Consider the following 21784-nt stretch of genomic DNA (forward strand, 5'->3'; position numbering starts at 1 on the left):
AATGTGATTGGGGTAGGCATACTCAGCAACAGGCAGAATCCTCGAGCTGGTTCCCTGACCTGTGGAAGGAGGGCTATATGCTGGGAAAAGTCTTTGGATGCCACCGGAGCTGCCCCTGCGGAGGAGAGTAGGGAGCCGGAAACAATACTGCAGAGCCTAGTGCTACCAACAACGGCTTGAAGGATGCAGGTCTGGTGGCACCCACCACATCCCAGTGCTACTTACCTCTGGCCTGTGCAGAAGGCAGGTGGGTCTTGGAGAATAATGGTGGGTTATTGTATACTTACGCAGGCATTCACTACAACTGCCCTTGTTATTACAGATGTCATTTCATTGCTCAAGCTGATTAACACATCCCATGGGAGCTGGTTCACAGCTGTTGGGTCTGACAGATGCATTTCCCTCAATACTTGCTAATTAAGATTTCCACCAGAAACAGTTTGCTTTTAGCAGGCTTGGCCAGCAATGCACTTTCACCATTGTCCTGGTCTGCTTGTGGACCACAGTAAGATACCACAGACTGGGTGGCTTAAACAACAGATACGTGTTCTCTCACAGGCCTGGAGTCTGGAAGTCCCGGATCGAGGTGCCAGCAGACTTCGTTTCAAGGTGAGCATGCTCTTCCTGACTGGCAGATATCCACCTTCTTGCTGTGTCCTCACATGGCCTTTCTCTGTGTGCAGGGAGAGCTCTCGGATGTTTCACTGGTGTCTGATGTGGGTCCAATTCTTGAGAACGTACACATCCCCTGGCACCTGGTTTGCGGATGCTGATCTGACAGATGCCGTTCTCTCCCTCCCCTGTTAGTAAAGACCCCCAGGAGCAGTTGGCTTTCATCTGGAAAGGTCAACACCACACCGTCACTGACCTATCTCAGGCGTGTGTCACTCTTCAGTCCTGTGCCATAATTTAGTCCACAGGGGTCTCAATTGCTGTTCTCTTCTATGAGCTATCACACTCACCTGTTCATGACACTGTACTGATTGGATCTAAGGGAGAACTGTGCATAGGACAGTTGTATCATGCTAGGCATATGCAGAGCATTGGATTGGTCTCATCCATTCCATTTAAAGCCTCAAGAGCAAAGACCGAGGTTTCCCACAGAAGAGGGAAGTCTGCCTCAAGACTGTAGCACAGAAATCCTGCCCGAGCCTTCAGCCGGACAGCTGGTCCTATAGACCTCAGCTTGCCAGCACCCACAGTCACATGAGCTGATTCCTCAAAATAGACCTCTTTAAACCATATATAAATATATATTGGCATTCTCTGTGCATTTACATAGGGACTTATTCTATATAAATTACTCTATATTATTATTTTACATGAAAGGGATTTATTTTAAGGGATTTAAAGAATAGACTACGGGTTCTGTTTCTCTGCAACACCCTGATACACTTAGTTTCACCTGTTTTTGTACTTTCATAAATTGTACAATATGTACTTTTTCCTTTTAGCTAGTTGAGCTCTAAATTCCATTTGCTGAGCTTCACCCGTGCATGGTCCCCCACTCCACTGGGTGGGCTGTGGGGTACATCACCTGTCCACAGTGCCTCCAGAGACAGCGACCTGTAGGTGGCACTAAAACATCTCACGCAGAACTTTGAAATGCGCAGCAACTGTGCAGATTCCTAGCTGTGGGCAAGGCAACATCTGAAAATTTCCATGATTTCTAACAGAGCAGACAGCATATCATCAAATTGGAAATGAAATCTTCACGTTTCTAAATTCAGTGCTTGTTGGCTCAGTACACTTGAGCTCAGAACTCCAAGACTGAGCCTGCAGCTGCCCTGAATCCAGACCTTGGGAGGGGACCCGACTGGGAAGGGGAGTGCAGGCTCTTGGGTTCGGTGGGGCTTGGGCTGGCAGGAACCTGTTATTAGCCACAACAATCGCAGCAGTCAGAGCACCTGCAACTTCCTGCATCACTCCCAGAGCCCAGACACTGCTGGGGACAACACCACACAAGGAGTCCTAGTTCAGAAGGATCTCTGAGTTGGGGCACCCCGAATATCTGATGATGAGCAGGAGTTCCCTTTTTCTCTACCTTCTAAAGGTGTGGGCACACTGCCTTTTCTCTGAAGAAAGGCTGCTCGTTGGACAGATGTTCTTGAAACGATTAAGCAGAAAAAAGAGAAGACAGTGCCTTGTATGCAAGACACACAGAAGAGTGAGATCCATGGAAGATCCAAGAGGAAGAGTGTGGGGGCGAGAGGGCCCCTCCCGAGAGAGAAAGAGGGGGTACCTCCAGACTGACAGGTGACCGCCTGGGAAGAGAGGGGCTGGCTGGGCAAGGCGTCTGTGACCCCTTCCTGAGCATTGGAGAGGCAGCCTTCTCCCTCCATGTCCCCGCAGCACCTTAGGGAGAAAGCAGTCCTGCAGACAGGTGCCCTCTGCTCCTCTGCGCATCTGATCCAGGTGCAGAGAGCCCAGGGCAAGTCTTCCTTTGGGTTTGGGCAGAAGAAGAAGCCATGCTGGGAAGGGCAGAGGAAGCTGGCAAGGAGGGCACTATCCACAGGGGCCCAGCTGAGGCCTAGTGAGAGGGGAGGCTGCCTCTGGAACACCAGTTAGGATTCACCTTGCCATTTGAGCCTCCCTCCTGGTGTAGAAGCAAGAGCTGGCACTAGGATGAAGGGTTCGGCCTCTCTCCTGCACAGGTTCAGAGGACAGCTGTGAACTGAACTGCCAGGAAGGCTCTGTTTCAGGACTAGGGTGGCTGTGGCTACTGGGCCTAAGGAAAGCACAGCCTCGGATCTGTTTTTCCCACTCTCACTTGAATTACATGTTAAAAGCGCAGGGTGAGGCTTCCCTGGTGGCTCAGTGCCAAAGACTCTGCCTGCCGATGCAGGAGACACAGGTTCGATCCCTGATCTGGGAAGATCTCAAATGCCTATACGCCACAACTATTGAGCCTATACTCTAGAGCCCACGGGCCACAACTACTGAGGCCCACATGCCCCAGAGCCCGTGCTCTGTAACGAGAGAAGTCATTGCACTGAGAAGCCTGCACACTGCCACTAGAGAGTAGCCCCTGCTTGCTGCAACTAGAGTAAAGCCTGTGAGCAATGAAGACCCAGCACAGTCATAAATAAATAAATTTTTTTTTCTTAAAAAAAGTGCCTGGTAAGAGTAAAATTACAAAATAATGGACTTTTACTGGTGTTAAGGACTGCAGAGAGGCCCAGTCTGGGAGTTTCCTAACTGGTGTGCTTGGCGGGGCTCCAGAGGCCCAGCTCCCTCCCAGCAGAGCCACTTGACCCTCAGGATGTTTGTCATTTGTTGAGGATCAAACCAAACACCTGGGTCTGGGAGGTCTGGGTGGGAGGAGGTTGGTGAGGTCTGGCTGGGCAGGAGGTGGAGGCGTGGAGCCAGAGGATGGAGTTGGTATGGTTGGAACCCGGTGGCATTGGAGTCCTCAACAGGAACATGAGGGCAGGACACTCCTGATGCTCCTTATCAGGAATTCAGGCAATTAAACAGAGAGGGAGGGAGAGGTTGGGTGTGAGAAGGGAAGAGAGTGGTGGGACGGTGGGGATCTCCACTCAGTTCTTTTTTTTTTCTACTCAGTTCTCAGACTGAGGGAGAGGTGGCGCCTGACTGTCCTCTAGGTCTCATGTTGTCATGGGGCTTGTTGTCCTGGGATCTGAGGGAAAAAATGGAGTTTTCTGTAACTGCCCAGAGCAGTTATCTGGGGCGCTGACGTGCGATGCTGTGGCGTCTAGGGAGAGGGGAATCTTTTGCGGGTCACTGCCGAGTAGCTGGAGACAGCCGTGGAAACTTCCCGAGCCCTTTGTGTTCCAAGGTTCCAGGAGAGGAGTCAGTTCTCCCTCTGTCATCTGAAAAACTGCACTTGAGCAGTGGATTCAAGGCCCCTCAGGTCTGTCCATGTCCTAATCCCCAGGACCTGTTATCTTCCACAGTGAAGAAACTGCTCGGGTGTGATTAAGTTAAGCGCCCTGGGATGGGCGAGCACCCTGGACTGTTCAGGAGGTCAGACAGTTCTATGGGAGACTCAGGAGGGTCAGCATCAAGGGCAAAGGTGACCTGATGAGAGGCAGAAGTTGGTGCGAAGTAGCTGTGAGCCCAGGAACATGGGCACCTCCAGAAGCTGGAGGAAGTGAGGAGCAGAGGCTCTTCTGGACCCTCCAGGATGAACAAGACTTCTCGACACCTTGATTTTAGCCCCTTAAGACTTGTTTTGAACTACTGGTCTCCGGAGCTGTAAGGGAATAAGTTTGGGTTGTTTTAAGTTATGACACTGGTGGTCATTTGCTCTGTAGCTTTAGGAAACACACACAGTGAGCGCTGGGTTCCTCAAAGGAAATTACACGGCCCTCCCTGCCCCTCCTAGGACTGGCCCCTGGCCTGGCACAGACGCCCGCACCTTCGCTTTTACACTGGAGTCACATGGGGAACTTTTGAAGCTCTTCTTGCCCAGATCACACCCCAGGTTAACGGAGCCACACTTTCTGGCAGTATCAGCACCCAGGCCATGGCGGCGACACTTTTTTTTTTTTTGTAAATAGAGAAATAGTCCACATGACAACAAAGTGTCCGTGTCCTTTTGTTGTTCATTTGTGAGACACCCTTAAATATTCCGGATGCAAGGCTTTTGTCAGATAAATGAACTGTGGATATTTTTTCCCAGTGATATGAGACATTCTTTCTCTCAAAGCTCCCTAGGCAGTGCCCTGGTGATGCCAAGGTTGACACCACTCACCTGGTGCTTGTTCCCTTCATTTCTTGAGGATGAGATCTGGGTCCACCAGGCAGGTTTGTAGTCAGACAGCTTGATACTGATGTAGCTTCAACCCTGGCCTGCCTTGTGAACTTCAGTGAATCCTGTTAAATGATACAATGAGGCACAGTACACATCTCAGGAGTTGATCTGAGTGCATGTCATTTGGAACGTGGTTAGGAGTGTGCCACAGCGGGACAAGGGGAGGTTCTTGTAGAGAAGGCTCAGGAGCAACCCGAGGGCAGTATTTGCTTGGCTGCAGCTTCACGAGGGCTCCATTTGGGGTCGACCTGTGGTTGTCCTGTCGCTCCTTTCTCTGGCATGCAGGTGCCCTGGCTCTGGCTTCAGTGTGGGTTTGCTCATGAAGGTTGCCTGGGCATTACAGCCACCAGGTCTGCTGGCTTCCTCATCGATTAATAATCACTTTGCCAGTCAATTAATAGCTCTGTGCCTCCTCTTCTCACCCCTCTGATGGAGTTAGTAATAGTACTTATAAGAGTGTGCAATAATTAAAGGAACCAAATGCAGCGCCCTTGGTGCTGACTGGCACTCTATGCATGGATTATGATCTCTCCAGATAGTGTCAGGACTTCAAATCAGGTTTTCTCATATTTACACAGAATCTTCTGTCTTAGGCAAAATTTCCAGGTCACCAATATTTGCCCTGCAGGAAAGCCTGGTGTGAGGGGAGCGGATGGTTGTAACACTTTAGATACAGAAGAAAATCCTTGAAAATAATGTGCTCCACAACAAGAGAAGTCACCAAAATGAGAAGCCTGCATGTGGCAATGAAAACCCAGTACAACTGAAAATAGATAAATAAATAATTAAAAACCAAAAAATCTTCCCCGACAAGTACCAGGGAGTTCAGGCCTGTTGGGCATGAGCTGCCCATTCTTCCTATTGGCCCTGTAATGAACCTTTTCTGCTCCAAACCCCGACGTTGGGTTCGTCAGGCCTCACTGTGGGTCAGGAGCTCAGACCTGGCTCTACCACTGTCCTGCCCTGGTTTGGTTCAGATCAGAACACAGCTCCCACATCTCTTTCCTGAGATCTCGATGCATGGAGTGTCCCCGCTACTCCTCCCTGGAGACATCCTGGGGCCAGGTAGCTGGAGGGCTGAGAGGAGGGCGGGGCTCAAGCCGGGAAGAACTTAGCTGACAAGCTCCCCGCCCCGCCCCGGCAACCCCCCACCATTCAGCAGGCTGATGGCTGTCTCTCCAGGCCCTTCCGCATTTCTGATGCCTCCTCCTCTGGGCCTGGTGATGCCAAAGCACAAGCAGCTCCCAAGAGGGACCAGGGAGGGTGGAGTTGAGCACAGGCTTTGCTGACAGAGCTGTACCTGTGTTGTAGCCACGCATTCCGGGAAACAAACTCACTCAGAAGGACAATGCAGATAGTGGAGTGCAGTTTATTATACCAATGGGCCCAAGGCAGAGTCTCCTCTTAGCCAAGGACCCCGACCAGTTTTTGTGAAAACCTTAAATACCCTAAGTGTATAAGGTTCCCTGAAACTAGTCTGAACAAAGGAAAAAGAAAGATACAATCAAAGCTAACCCATGATTCAAATGCCTTAAGCCTAGATAGTTAACAGTGGACATTATCAATAGGCCTGTGGTCATACCCCAAAAAGCATAATAGAATGTATGAGTCTATTTGGCTACACAGATAATTAGGGTATTCTTTTAGGCTATGGAGAGCCCTGGGGCTCTTCCTTCCAGGGGCCTGGTTTTCCAGTTGGTATGTCGTTTCCATAGATACTGGGCATATAACTCAAAGTCCACAGTCCGGCCCAAGATGGAGTCCTGCTTTCAAGATGGAGCCTGTTTCCTCCTTCACCTGTACCTGGGCCCTCCTGCTGCCACCTGCCTCTCATGTCGTTGTCTGTGCCACAGGTGTGTTCAGAGCAGAGGGGCAGACAGAGTGCCAGGAACCAAGCTCACTGGACCTCTCAGCTTGGGAGAGAGTAAGGTGTCTGGGGCTCTTTCCTTTCCGCCCGACTTTAGAGCAATGAGGACATTGCTTCTTCCGTCCCCTGAGGCTCTCCTGCGTCAAACACTCCTGATGTGACAAGAATAGCATTGGGCCATCAGAGAATAATTTGCCAGGCAATTATTGTTTTCAGAAAGTGATGCTGCTCTGCAAAATGTCTTAAATTGAATGTGAACTTCCACTTACAGAGAAAAAGCTTATCGTTTGGTTTCATTTAATAATTATTTAGATGATTGTAAGAAGAGCAAGTAAATTCAAATTCAATTATTGATTTTTATGATATTAAATGAGAACTTCAACAAGGATAAATGACAGCTTTCTATCTGAGTAAATTCTGATTCTTAGAAAGTAGCATTATTAGCCACTATATGTGATGAATGGATATGCTGACATTGTTATTTATAAAGTCCTTGTAGAGCACAGGCCTTTGCCTGGCATTAGCAGATGGTCATTTTTCTCTGGAGACACTGAGGATGGCGTCCTGGTGCTTCTGCATCTATTCCCGCTGGTCAGCGGCTGCACTGCCTGGTAATAGCTGATGAAACTTGCTAATAATAACTCAGTAAAAATTGAATAACCTGCAATGGCAATAAAATTCAATTCAAAAACAAACCTCAGTCTACATAAATGTTTGCTATTAATCTATCACCATATTGATTCTGTTTCTCCTATTGCAGCCACACTGTTTTGTTGTTTTTTTTTTCCACACTGTTTTTTTATTGTGGGAGCCCTATTTATACTGCAGGTGGAAGACAGCAGTGAGATGGGAGATTTTTTAGGTGAGATGTGAAATCAGGAACTCTCACCTAGAAACAATGTTTCCACCTCTGGGAGACACCGAGCACTGACTGCCAAGGTATTCCATTCCTCACTGTAGCTAGATCATAGCTTTATCCACCTGGAAGGAATGATTAGTACATTGGCAGATGCAATGTGTTTGTTTAAATAGTAAAGAGAATGAAACTCAGCTTCCTGTATTCTTTCATGCTAAAATTTTACATTGTACTCTACTTCCTTCCAGTTTGGTTCCTGGCCTTGAACCCTGCTCTCCTCAGCTACACTTCTGAAAGACAGAGCCCTTGACCTTGTCCCAGCCTTGCCTTCTGAGTCTTCCAAGCAAAAACAGATACATTCCGTTGATTGAGGCTTGTTTTCCCATCTTGAAAATGAGGCAATATTCCCCTCTCAGCAGGTTCTTCAAAGATTCAATAGGGGATTACTTAGATGACAGGGTTTTGTAGCAATTTGTGTTCCTGCTATACCTGTTCTCCACTAAGAACATTCTGGGGTCTCCCTCCTCCCTGAGACGCCCTGAGCCCCAAAGCTCCAGCTGCTTGCCTCCACTCCTGTGTTTGTGCAGTTTCTCTGTGGTCCAACTCGGCTGACCCATGCACTGCACCCAGCCTTTCACACCTCACCTGTTGCCACCATGCACATTTGTTCACATGGGAAACTCATGATCTCCCAGAAGGCTTTGTTCCAAATTCCCATGCTGCATGTGACATCGACGTCAAGTGATGGGATCTCATTGTATTTCCAAAGAACTTATGAACTGAAGTGAGATTTGGTATATCAGCAAACGACCAAACTAATTTAAAAGTTCTACCTTTTATAGTTATGCTGGAATTGAAATACTGTACTGTTTGCTATATAAGGAAATTTTTTTTTTTTTACCAAATTTAGTATACATCAGGTTTCTTGGGTGCCATCTCAAACACAGGCAACACTTATTGGAGAGATATTGGCACCCACGGAAACTACAGGATCTAGAGGATCCAACCTGGAGAAGAGGAAGGACCAGTGGAGCCTTGGGAGCAACAGAAACTGAAGCAAAGCTGAGGCCATAGGAACGCTTTGGTGCACACAAGACACCCTTGTCATGTTACATAGCAAGAAGCATAAAAATTTCCATTTCTTTCTTAGGTTGGTTACTGATGAATGTTTCCTCAACAGGTAGAACCGGTCACCAGCTAACTGCAAGGCTACCAGGAGGACAGTCAGTGGAAGACACTGAGTGCTGTCAGTGTCCCCCTGCACTTTGTTCTGTTCCCAAGGTGCTCCTCTACCACCCCTCCTCCTCCCAGCAAACTTTCCTGCTCACTTCGCTGTCCAGCCTGAGCATCCTGTCCTTTGTGAAGCTCCCAGCTACAAGGACAGAATGATGGCCACTCACTTCTCCATGTTCCCAGAAACCTGGTTCACAGCCTGTGGTCTTTAAGTTGCAACCTAAGTCTCAGTGGGTCACCCTTTCTTTCAAAGGTAAATAAAATAGGAACTTCCCTGGGGGTCCAGTGATTGGGATTCTGCTCTTCCAATGCAGAGGGTATGGGTTTGACCCCTGGTTAGTGAACTAAGATCCCACATGTTGTGTGGGGTGGGAAAATAAATGAATTAAAAACCTTAAAAAAAAAAAAAAAGTAGATAAAACAAGGCTCAAACCAAGGACTGCCAACAAGGCTACCCTGGGGGACCCCCCCAAAGTCTCGGTGTTCATTAGGGCCTGACTTCCCTCCCATCACTTGGCTTCCAAGCTTGGCTACCATGAATCCTCAGCCTCCCTCCCATCTAGCTTCATTTGGTGTGTCGATCAAGTTCCCTAAAATACATGCATGCAAAGCATTTAAGTGAGGGGCAGAGTTTAGTGAAGGGTTGGGATTCCTGAGGACACTTGTATCACACAAATACTGCATAAAATTGAATACCAGACATGTTTGTCCTTTAGTTTTGTTTAACCTTTATATAAACAGTTTAGTCTAAATAGCACCACAGACAAAAAACTATATAAATACAAAAGAAGTGATGTGAAAATGAGATTGTTTACTCTTTTATTGTACAAAAGTAATAAACACTTATGATTTTAAAATTCAAAAAGCAAATGAAAAGCTAAATATTGCTTTAGCACTTTCTCCTCTGTCATCCATTTCTGCTCCCCAGAAATAGCCAGAATTACAGGTTTTTTGTTTTTTGTGTTTTTTTACCGTTTTTTTTTTATGTACCCTTCCAGAAATTTATTGCACATATACATTTTTTCAAAAATCAGATTCTATTATAAATAAGATATTCTGTAATTTGTTTTTTTCACTCGACATTATATATTGACCCTCTCTATAGGTATATGTATATGTATGTGCATACGCATATATATGTAAACTGCTATAGATGCTTCATTTTATACAAGTGCATACACATTCATTCATTCCATAGGCATTAGTGAGTGTTTGTACATGCCAGGCATTGGGACCAGTCTTCCACTGATGGACAGTTGGGTCCACTGTGCTGCTCTGAACACAGTGCACTAATGAACATCCTTGTGAAGCAGCAGATGTGCTGTGTCAGAGCAGTGCACTGTGAGCTCTGGTGGAATTTGGGGACTTTTTGCAACATGCTTGAGTCAGTCTCACCAGCAGCATTCCTACACCCTGTGGAAGTACTGGGGGATCGTCGAGTGTTTCCATTTTTCCCATGTAGTAGAAACAGTGGCCTTACCGTTTGACTCTGTATTTCTCTCTTAACAAGTGAAGACATGCATCTGTGCGCAGGTGCTGGAGACCCTTTGTTCTTGTAAGCCTGGAACTCTGTCACCAGAAACCTTTCCCTGGGCCCTTATGCCCCAGTCCCATTGAGCTGTTGGCCCCTCTGGCTCCTCCCCAACCTTCTCTTTGTTCTCTAGTTGTTCTGCTGCTGCTGCTGCTGCTAAGTCGCTTCAGTTGTATCCGACTCTATAGACGCCTGCTGCTGCTGCTTCGGCTAAGTTGCCTCAGTCGTGTCCGACTCTGTGCGACCCCACAGACAGCCTACCCCACCTCAAAGCTGGTCTTAAGGGATGTGGGTCAACAGTTGTGAAACTACTACCATGTAATTGAACAGTTTAGTAAATGGAAGATATTTGGTGGGAACCAGAGTTCTCAATGGAGAGTTCACAGATAAGAAAATGGGGAAGACTAAGATAATTTTCATGGTGATCAAGTGGAATTGGAAAGCTCCACTTTGGTTTAATGTATGTAGATACAGATTGTTATATTTTGAAATGTTTCTGGATATTAGTAAACACACTTTCCTTGTTTATTCTGGCTTCACAAATTTGTAAGCTTGTTTGTTTCTGTTTAATTTTTTCACTTCTTTGCTGTTTTGGGTTTTCAGAGCACAGTTGGTGGTTTGGCAGCAGAACTTTTCTTTATGATTCTTGTTAACATTTAGTTTGGCACAAAGATCACAAACGGGCCCAAGGGACACATCACCTCTTTCATTATGGAGGAGTCTAAGTGATTTCAGAAGCTTTTACTAAAAGCCATTAAATTTATAAAATAATGATTCTTTACTGTAACATTTTATATTATCATAGATCACTGCCCCTTTCTCTACAGTAGTAGTGTGTGTGGTATGAATTTCCTAAACCAAAGAGTTAAATTTCTTTATATAAATTTACAAACTTTAGCAGCATATACTGAGCTGAAGGCTACCAAGTTTCTCAACAGAGGTGGATTGGAAATACCATTGGCTGCACTCAGGCTTTCTTATACATATAATTTTACTTATTTATGAATATGCTGTGTTTTTGTTGCTGTGTGGGCTTTTCTGTAGTTGTGGCTAGCAGGGACTACTCTCTAGTTGGGGTGCTCAGGCTTCTCATTACAGTGGCTTCTCTTGTTGCAGAGCACAGGGTCTAGGTTGCTCTGGCTTCAGCAGTTGTGGTTCCTGGATTCTAGAGCACAGGCTCAGTAGTTGTGGCACGCAAGTTTAGTTTCTCCTCGGCATGTGGGATTTTCCTGGATCAGGAATTGAACCCCTGTCCCCTGAGTTGTCAGGCAGATTCTTTATTACTGAGTCGCAAGGAAAGCCTCTACACTCAGGCTTTCTATCCACACAGAACAACCTGCCTGAATTCAGTAAGATCAACCTTTCCTGTGTGTCTGTATAAAGTCAAATAACTTATGTGACTGGTACACTCTAATTCTTTTTTTTTTTTTTCTTTTTTCCATCAACTGTTTATGTCAATCTGTCATGATTTTACCCCCATAAATGGCAAAATCAAAAAACGATCAACACAGATTTTCTTTCAGCAGGATAATGTCAGTACTTCCACAAAAGAAAGCACTGTAATTGCAACCTGCTTTCACTGCATTTTAAGTTAGACCACAGAGCAAAAGACCAGCATCTGATAATTGCAGGTACCCTCTACTGAGCTACACAAAACTTTACATACATTTCTTTCATTTCTCACAACTACAAAGGCAGGTCCTACCATCACTGGATGGGATACAATAAACCAAAGGTTGCAATTAATTGGCCTATAAAGCTACAGTGAGTGATTCCCACAGACAATTCCACTTCTATTTGCCATACAACCCAATCAGACTTCTACACTAGCTTCACAATCTTGCACTCCTGAGCTTCAGTGTTTATCCTGGCAAGGACTCACTTGCTAGGCCCACCCTACAGTGTCAGCTTAAAAATGCTTTGAAAATACTTTGGTTGAAAGGCATGCAGGAGAGTCTTAGATCCAGCTTTGTCTAGCGTTAACCTAGATGACCCTAGAGGTCCTTTGGAGAAATTCTAGTAATGTCTTTCTCCTAAAACCATCAGCTCAATTCTGTGGGGAAAAGCAAATCTTTCAATCTTCAGAAAAAATAAACACTTTCTGATATTCCCACTGGGATGTGTAATGAGACAGCCCCCTTATGTTCTGGCTCAGAGAGAAAGCAACCAGGAAATTTACAAATATTGGAGGAGTGTCTGCCCCTAAGCCCAGCTGTGGGCTGGCTGCTGTTCAGAAACCCAGAAGCACATTAAAAAAAAAAGAATTTCAGAATGGTGGCACAAGATTAAAATTAAACTGCATATAACTTTCAACTGTGCACTCAAAGAAATCCTAAATTTAACAAAACACATGAGTGGGGGAGTGTGTCCTTACCTAATTTTATTGCCAGTTTTCATTCAAATCCATTGAGGAATGGGACGATTCTGCTTTTGCTTCTTGGCCAGGAATCGCTTGATCCTGAAAGTCTTGTGAGAAGACATGGTGCGGACAGAACCTCTAATTCTTTTTTAAAAAATTTAATTCTAATTTTTGTATTGTGTTAAAATACACATAACAAAGTTCACCATCTTAACCGTGTTTAAGCATGTAGTTCAGTGATATTCACAGACTGTGCAGCTATCAGTGCCACCCAGTCCCATAAGACTTTTACCTTGTAAATCTGAAACTCTATATCTATTAAGCATTAATTCTTCATCTCCTCTCGCTTCAGCCTCTGGCAACCACTGTTATAGTGAAAGTCGCTCAATCATGTCCGACTCCTTTCGGCCCCATGCACTGTACAGTCCATGGAATTCTCCAGGTCAAGACTGGAGTGGGTAGGTAGCCTTTCCCTCTCCAGGGGATCTTCCCAACCCAGGGATCTAACCCACGTCTCCTGCACTGCAGCTGGATTCTTTACCAGCTGAGCCACATGGGAAGCCCCACCACTGATATACTTTCTGTCTTTATGATTTTGACTATATGTTTCACAGTGAAGTCATATAGTATTTTCTTTTTTGTGGCTGGTTTAATCCACTTAAGATTGTGGATTCTAGAATCTTGATGCAATGGAATCCAGAGGTAAGTCAAAAATGCCTAAAACTGTAGTCCAGCTCCCTTACATATCAGATTCTGAGAAGACCACAAAGAGTTGGACAGGACTGAAGAAACTTAGCACTTAGCACACACAAACAGAAAAATATAAATAAAACTACACCCTGGCATATCATAGTTCAATTGCTGAAAGGGAAAGATAAAGAGGCAGAGAAAAAAAAGATTACATGAAAAAATACTAAGAATGACCGCTGATTTGTCATTAGAAATAATTTAAACCAAAAGGCAATGAAATGACATTTTTGAGGTGGGGGGTGGGCAGAGAGAGTCAACTTAGAATTTGCTATCACTATAAGAACATCCTTCAAAAAACAAAGATGGTAAAATAATGATCTTTTCAGTAAAACAAAAACTGAGGGAAATTATACCAGATGGAAACCTGGATCTAAACAAAGATCCAAAGTGTCAGAAAAAGGTAAAAAAAATGGATAAATGTAAAATACATATAGTTTTCTTAATTTCTTTAAAGTCAATTTACTGCTTAAGGACATAAATAATACATCAAGAGGGGTGGGTGACTGGAAGATTCAAGTATGACTTCTGGGTTGCATGACTGTGGTTATGGGCATGCCATAAGAAGAAATGGTTGGATGGCATTACTGACTCAATGAACACGAGTCTGAACAAACTCTGGGAGATGGTGTAGGACAGGGAAGCCTGTCATCCTGCAGTCCATGGGGTCCAAGAGAGTTGGACACAATTTAGTGACTGAACAACAACAACAATGGCCCTGCTGTTTGCTAAGGCTAGAACTAAGGGAAGACACAGTGGGGGGAGGAAGGTAAAACACTTCTTGGACACTGATGACTTCCTAGTCCGCATCCGTTTCACCCAGCCTAAATTTTTCCTTGTATCTATATTTACCAGACTTTCCTCTACTCCAAGTGATTCAGGAAAAGCTGGCTTCACCTTCTCCTCCAGAGCTGGCCGAATGGCGTTAAGGGTCAGTTCATCTCTCCTGGTTAATGGCTAATTTGGGAAACCTGGCCTGAGGCAATCAGTGCAGGGCGTTCCACGCGAGAGGGCAGGTTTAGGAATGGGTTAGGGGAGAAGTTCTGTGGGGACTTACGAGAAAAAAGTATATTCTTCCCTGAGAGAAATGCATCAGAAAACAATGTCACTTCTTCCTCTGGACACTGTGGTTCGAAGGGGTGAGGCTGGTACCCTGACAACTGTCTCAATCCAGCGTGAGGGGGAGCAGGCCTCACCCCAGCACAGAGCTCAGAGCAGGCACATGACTCCTGGAGCTACTGCTGATGCACTGTCTGCATCAGGACTTTCCCAGGGGACCGTGAAGTTCAAGTTATATCCCAGGTAGCCCAGACCATTCTACCTGTCACAGACACAGCAGGTTTAAGATGCCTTCAGGTTATCTGAGTGGAGGTGTCAACCAGGCTGTTGGGCATCAGAGGTGAGTTCAGAGGGCAGTTCCAGGAGACAGAAGTTTGTATGTTAGCAGTGCAAACAGTATCTGAATCATTAAGGGGTTAACTGTCAACAGAGATTAAAAGGGGGCCTCAAAATAGACCCACCCCTCAGATTAGGATTGGGATATGATGGGGTAAACAGTGTGGGGGGGAGAGGATTTTCACATTCTTACTTTACATAATTTTTTTTTTTTACTTTACATATTTTTGTTGTTGGTTTTTTTAATGATCAGATATTATTACTTCCCTGGTGGCTCAGATGGTAAAGCATCTGCCTACAATGTGGGAGACCCAGGTTCGATCCCTGGCTTGGGAAGATCCTCTGGAGAAGGAAATGGCAACCTACTCCAGTTCTCTTGCCTGGAAAATCCCATGGCAGGCTACAGTCCATGAGGTCACAAAGAGTCGGACACAACTGAGCCTTTCACTTTCACTTTATTATTTTCCTAATTTCAAATAGAATAAGGGAAAATACTGCAAAACTCTGTGTCAGAAAACATAAACAAAATTTTGAAATTAAACAATAAATCAGAAAAATATTTAAGCTATGTGACAGATAATGGGTTAACTTGCAAATCTCCTACAGATCAATAAGAAAATGTTGACCACAGCAATGGAAAATAAGCAAAGGTCATGAGCTTAAGACATGTACACACGCACACTCACATACAAACACACAAATATTATAAGTGCCCATCAATATCTCATAAAAAGTTCAATCAATAAAATGAAAAATTAAAATGAAGGTCTTGTTTTCAACCTAACATACTGTCATGGACAAAACAAATAAGAAGACTGACAACTAAGTTTTTGGAGGACAGGTTTAAACAGGGGCTATCAAATTCTGCTCCTCCAAGTATAAGTTAATTGAAGGCAATAAGCAATACACATTAAAATATCCACACAGCCTAGCAATTCCATTTCTCGGAATTCAGCTCTAGAAAAAAACTGTGGATGCATTCAGAGACATGACCACAAGGATGCTTATAATGCCAAATATTGGAAACAATGGGGGATTTATAAATAAGCCACGCTTGTTTTTGTTGTTCAGTCACTAAGTCCTGTTCAACTCCTTACGACCCCATGGACTCCAGCACACCGGGCTTCCCTGTCCTTCACTATTTCCCTGAGTTTGCTCAGATTCATGTCCATTGAATTGCTGATACCATCCAACCATCTCATCCTCTGTTGTCCCCATCTCCTCCTGCCTTCAATCTTTCCTAGCATCAGGGTCTTTTCCAATGAGTCAGTTCTTCATATGAGGTGGCCAAAGTATTAGAGCATCAGCTTCAGCATCTGTCCTTCTAATGAATATTCAGAGTTGATTTCCTTTAGGATTGACTGGTTTGATCTCCTTTCTGTCCAAGGGACTCTCAAGAGTCTTCTTCAGCCCCACAGCTCGAAAGCATCAATTCTTTGGCCCTCAGCCTTCTTTATGGTCCAACTCTCACATCTGTACAGGACTACTGGAAAAACCATAGCTTTGACTATTGTTGTCGTTTTTCCGTTGCTAAGCTATGCTTGGTTTAGTTCATAAAATGAAACAAGTTGCAGCCTTTACCACCTAGCTGAATATTTAGTGGCATCTCAGGAAGCTTTTGGTTGCTCTAATGGGGTGTAACCAGGTGATGCAAATGCCCTAAGTCCCTGATGACTAAGGACTGGAAAGAACTCAGCTGGGCCACAGTGGGGGTTTCAAGCCATCAGAGAGGCTGCCTGTCTCTGTTTCTGGGGACAGGAGGTCTTCAGTTTCCACGACCTTTGTGTGGACCCGCTTCTCTCTCCAGACCACATTTCTCCTTGATGCGCTGAGCTTCTGTCCTCGTCTGGCTGCATCTCCCCAGGGTCTTAGAGCTGCAGGTTATCCTCTGCTGACTGGCTTGGTCTCCAGCCACAAAGTCTTATTTTTTGAGAAGGAATATCTGGCTGGCTTTACTGAGCTGGTGGCCTGGTTCCCTTGGCAGGCAGTGTGGTCAAGTCTGGGGTTTGTGGCTCTGAAAACACTCCCCAGGGATCCCAGCCAGGGTGCCTCTGCTTTATGATTCACAGGGACGTGCCTGTAACACTTGCTGGGGTTGGTTAATTGATCCGGGGCTGGTCCTCTTCAACCTGCTGACCACATAGCCCTCACGGCCCCACCATCCCTGGGGGCAGAGAGCAGACAGGAGCCAGACTTCTAGGGCGAGAGGCCTTCCCTGGCCACTCAGCTCCCTCCTTTGCAGGAGCAGAAATCCTTCTCTGCTTTGGTGGAGTGATGAGTTCTCAGAATAACAGAGCTCAAGGGGTGGGTGGGTCATCACACAACCAATGTTTCAACATCCTGCAGATGTCCAGATTCTGGCCAGGGACGTAAGAGGATTACAAATCTTTCATAGACATGTTTCTGTGAACAGAGAACACGTATTTCTGTATAATGCCAACTCTGAGTATTCATCGGAAGAACTGATGCTGAAGCTGAAGCTCCAATACTTTGGCCACCTGATGCAAAGAACTGACTCGTTGGGAAAGACCCTGATGCTGGGAAAGATTGAAGGCAGGAGGAGAAGGGGATGACTGAGGATGAGATGGTTGAATGGCATCATCGACTCAATGGATATGAGTTTGAGCAAACTCAGGGAGAGAGTGAAGGACAGGGAAGCCTGGAGTGCTGCAGTCCCCAGGGTCACAGAGTCAGACACAACTGGCAACTGAACAATCAATGACAAATAATGCCAATAGTCTTGATTCTTCCCAACATACTGCCTGGGACAAAGATGTAGCAAGCATGCAGAAACCACAGCCTCTCATCTTTTCATATCCCTGACTCTGATGCTGGTATAGTTCAAGGATCAGGCTCAATCACTTGAAATTTTTAAACTTTGGTTCAAAATTTCAAATCTCCACAACAGCTTAAGTGTGTTTAAATCCATATACTTAAAAGAAAGTATTGACTAGGAAAGAGAATTACTTGCTATTTGGAATTAATATTAGTCCACAGCAGCCTTCCTGGGGTTGTGAGAAGGCTTTTTGAGTGCATACGACATTAGCAGCCCTCCTGCCGGGATGAGGGTGACATCAGAGCAGTGTTTAACTGGGGAATTGAGCAGCTCAGCAGTGCGGGAATTACTTTTGTGATGTCATCTATGTTGTGCTGCCAGTAAGTGTTCTGAAAATACTCTGCTCCGGAAAAGCTATGTCTGAATGAGAGAAGTCAGTTTTCCAAAATGATTCTCATCAGCCCCTGCCCCCAAACAGCCTAGTCCAGTAGACAAGAGAGGAATACAACAGGCAGGCTTTGCAAGGGGCACTGCTGAGTACTCTGGGACAGGGACCGTCCTCCGGTAATGACCTTCAAACACAGGCACAAATGGACGTCATTAGATGGACAGCCCATTAACTGTGAACCCAGAAGTTTCTATCTTCCCTCTCTTTCTCTCTCCCTTCCTCCCTTCCTTTCTCTCTCTCTTTCCTCCCACTTCCTCCTTTTTTCTCCTTCCTATCTCCCTCCCTTTCTTCTTTTCTTTCTTCCCTGGAAGAGAATCAGACAGGCAGAACTGCTTATGTAAAGTTCTCATTTCAAAGCTAATGCTACATTCTGAAGGATGCAGGATGATTAAAGACAAAAACTTTCACCCAGTTTGAAATCTATGCAACAAAGAGACAATGATCATTCTCTCTCACACTATAAGGAAAAGTTCTTACCAGCCCACAAAAGATTAAAAATCAGTTAAAAAATTTATAAACCCTCAATCTTTTAAACCACATATTTTTGTTAATTAAACCATTATTTTTGCTTTAAAACAATCCCCAGAATATTATAGAAAGCATTGAGACAGCATTTTTCACAAAGTCGGATTCTGAATCTTTGCTTGAAAAAGGTCATTATTTGTTTCTGGGAACCCTGGTTTTTTGTTTTTTTATTTTAAGTCATTCTTATCTGTTTTGGCAGGCTCTGTGAAAACATTACCCTTCCTTGCAACAACACTTTGACGAAAGTTAGTCTGAAAGGCTAGCTAAAGAGAGTAAGTCATCTGTAGCTTATGAAACAGATCCCTGGCTAAAAGAGGATTACAAAAAAAAAAAAAAAAAATCAACATGAAAAGTTATCTTTAGTAGGTGAGAATTATGTGTCCCCCACACTCGCCTCCCTTCCATCATAAGCCATTTCTGTGCATTTTCCAACAATCTGGTCAATCTAGTGCCTCTGACTGGAGAGTGTGAGACTTCCCATGTTTGCTCAGCTGGTATTAAATTCACCACTGACAGTGGCAGTAAGAATAATGGCTCACTCTCAGTGAATACACTGCAGAAGGCATCACCAAAAAAAAAAAAAGGCATCACCAGCTTTTGCTGTTGGTGGTTGTCTGGACTCTGCCTTTGGATCCGGGATCTGGGGCCAAAAGCTCCCTGCATCCTGCCCTTCCCAACATCTTCTGCCTCCCCACTGAGGCTGGGCCACCTGGGTAGGCACCCTCCACCCAGCCCAGCCCTGTCCTTCAGGGCACACTCTGACTTACTGGCCCTGGGGTGGGGAGTGTTGCGGAGGAGCGAGGGACCCAGGACAGGACTTTGTCTGAGGGTTGGTGATGAGGGGCGGGGTGGTTGGGGGTCGGGGATCACAGCCCCTCTCTGCTAGCACAGCACTTCTCTATGTTCTCCTCTAGGAATTTTATAGTTTCGGTCTTACATTTAGATCTTTAATCCATTTTGAGTTTATTTTTGTAAAAATATGGAACGCTTCACGAATTTGCGTGTCATCCTTGCGCGGGGGCCATGCTAATCTTCTCTGTATCATTCCAATTTTAGTATATGTGCTGCCGAAGCAAGCACACAGCACTTCTCAAGGAGGCTGGAGGGCTGGGGTCCACAGCGGTGCCAACACGGGTCTGCATGACTCCGAATCACCTCAGTCCATATGCGTGGCCCCACGTGGCCCATCTGGGATGAATGCTACTTTGGTCACAGCCCTGAGGGCAGAGGGCTGACCCCCAAAGTGGTGGCCTCCGCCCCACTTCAGGCTCCATGCTCCTCTGGAGGCCTCTGCTCCCCAACCCTGGTGTGACCTCCGCTGATTACCAGCCTCTCTTCTCCACTCACCATGAGGATTCTCGCTTTATCTGATCAGTTTCAAGTCCTTCAGCAGGAGCTTCTCCACATCGTGCACCACCACCACCCCCACACACATACCAGCTGGTGGGGAGGCCAAGGTGGGGTCCACCGTGAAGCAGATCCCATTCTGAGAGGGCCACGATTATAGCTTAGAGAACAAGAAAAGAGGGCTGGTGGTTGTCCTGCTTTGTGGAGTAAGATTCCGAAGAGTATCTTCACCCCTAGAAGATGAAGCTTCACCTGAATCCTCCTGTACACCCTGAGGAACCTGCTCAGAATGTGTAGGGGGGTGAACATCAGCAGAGTGCAGGGGCTCCACGGAAGCCAGGGTGCAGACCCCCCTGAGCGAACCCCACCTGGAAGCATGGACAGGCCCCTGGCATTGCGCATGGTCACCACGAGGGTTAGTGAAAGTCACTCAGTTGTGTCCAACTCTTTGTGACTCCATGGACTATATAGAGTTCATGGAATTCTCCAGGCCAGAATACTGGAGTGGGTAGTTTTTCCCTTCTCCAGGGGATCTTCCCAACCCAGGGATCAAACCCAGGACTCCCACATTGCAGGCAGATTCTTTACTAGCTAATCCACAAGGGAAGCCCATGAATACTGGAGTGGGTAGCCTATCCTCCTCCAGCGGATCTTCCCGACCCAGGAATCAAACTGGGGTCTCCTGCATTGCAGGTGGATTCTTTACCAACTGAGCTATCAGGGAAGCCCCCACCATGAGGGTGCTCTCTCTCAAATGGGAGTCGGGTGGCCACAGAGAATCTTCATGTGCACTAATGGATGGTGAACAGGTGCGCACTGCATCTCTTCTCTGGCCACTATTCCAAATCTTTATCAATACATCCATTTACATCACACAGCCCTGTGAATTTTGTGATATATTCCTAAAGCAAGCTGTGCATACATTTGTTTTCAGACAAGTTGTGTCCATTTGTCTAGGGTGCCACAGGTCCTGGATTTTCACGGCCAGTTTGTATTTCCAGGTTTCTGGACTTCAGTCACAGAGGGAAGGGAATTAGGACCACATCTCTGTGGTAACACGCATTGTTTTACTGCTAGTTTGCAATAGTGAAAGGCTGGAAACAATCTAAATGCCTAATAGTAGAGGACTGGTTCAATAAATTGTAGTGGGACATTTCAATGGAACTCTCAACCACAAATTGGCACTTGCCATCTACCTCAACAAGGATTAAATCATGTGCTGCTGCAGCTGCTGACCTTCAACATCCACTGAAAGGAGTTCAGGGTGAAGAGCAGAAATGAGGCACTCTGTGCTCAGAGGAGAAAAAAACTGCAGGACTGGTCCTCAGATAGATTTTTGAAGAGCTGACTTTATGAGTCCAATTCTTGTAACTCCTCATATCTAGAAAAGCACTAAAATCCTTCAAGGTGACAACTGTTCCTTGTGATTAGCAGTCTTCACGAGACTAAGAAAAACCTTCTGGAAAAATATGTGCTTGATTGCATGTATTCCCCCTTCATCAGAATCACATCTATACTGACCTTCCCCCCTGCTTCTTTGGAGCAGTTTCTCAGAGCTACTGTGAGGGGCTATCTCCTGGGCAACAATCTTCATTTTGCCCCAAATAAAAGTTAATTCACAACTTTCACATTATATACTCTTTTTTTTTTAAGTTGACAGAACTATGAAAATGAAACTGAAGGTCAGCCGTTCTATTTCTCAGTTTAAATTAAGGGGGTTTACTTTGTTTTCACGAGACTCAGCATAAGGCAATTTGATGACCAAAACGTTCCTTCTGGCGTCAGCAGAAGGACAGGTGTCCTACCTGCCCTCCACTACAGAGATGCCCGCTCAGCGGAATGAAGGGAGGAGGGGTCGTGTTGGGTCTACTTTACCACAGTAAAAAAGATAACAAAAAAACCCCAGACCAATAAGACAAATAC

At 45.6% G+C, this 21784-nt stretch overlaps 3 non-coding genes across 3 annotated transcripts; 1 reads left to right on the forward strand and 2 right to left on the reverse strand.

The window, feature by feature from the left end:
• Positions 1-11707: 11707 nt before the first annotated feature.
• On the reverse strand, positions 11708-11841 carry LOC122425911. Its single transcript, XR_006265062.1, has one exon. It is a non-coding gene; the product is annotated as a small nucleolar RNA SNORA69 (small nucleolar RNA).
• Positions 11842-15029: 3188 nt separating this feature from the next.
• TRNAC-ACA lies at positions 15030-15101 on the forward strand. Its single transcript has one exon. It is a non-coding gene; the product is annotated as a tRNA-Cys (tRNA).
• Positions 15102-19487: 4386 nt separating this feature from the next.
• On the reverse strand, positions 19488-19594 carry LOC122425948. The gene has a single exon (XR_006265090.1). It is a non-coding gene; the product is annotated as a U6 spliceosomal RNA (small nuclear RNA).
• Positions 19595-21784: the final 2190 nt, after the last annotated feature.

This window comes from Cervus canadensis, chromosome 23, assembly GCF_019320065.1.
Source record: "Cervus canadensis isolate Bull #8, Minnesota chromosome 23, ASM1932006v1, whole genome shotgun sequence".
Lineage (NCBI taxonomy): Eukaryota > Metazoa > Chordata > Mammalia > Artiodactyla > Cervidae > Cervus > Cervus canadensis.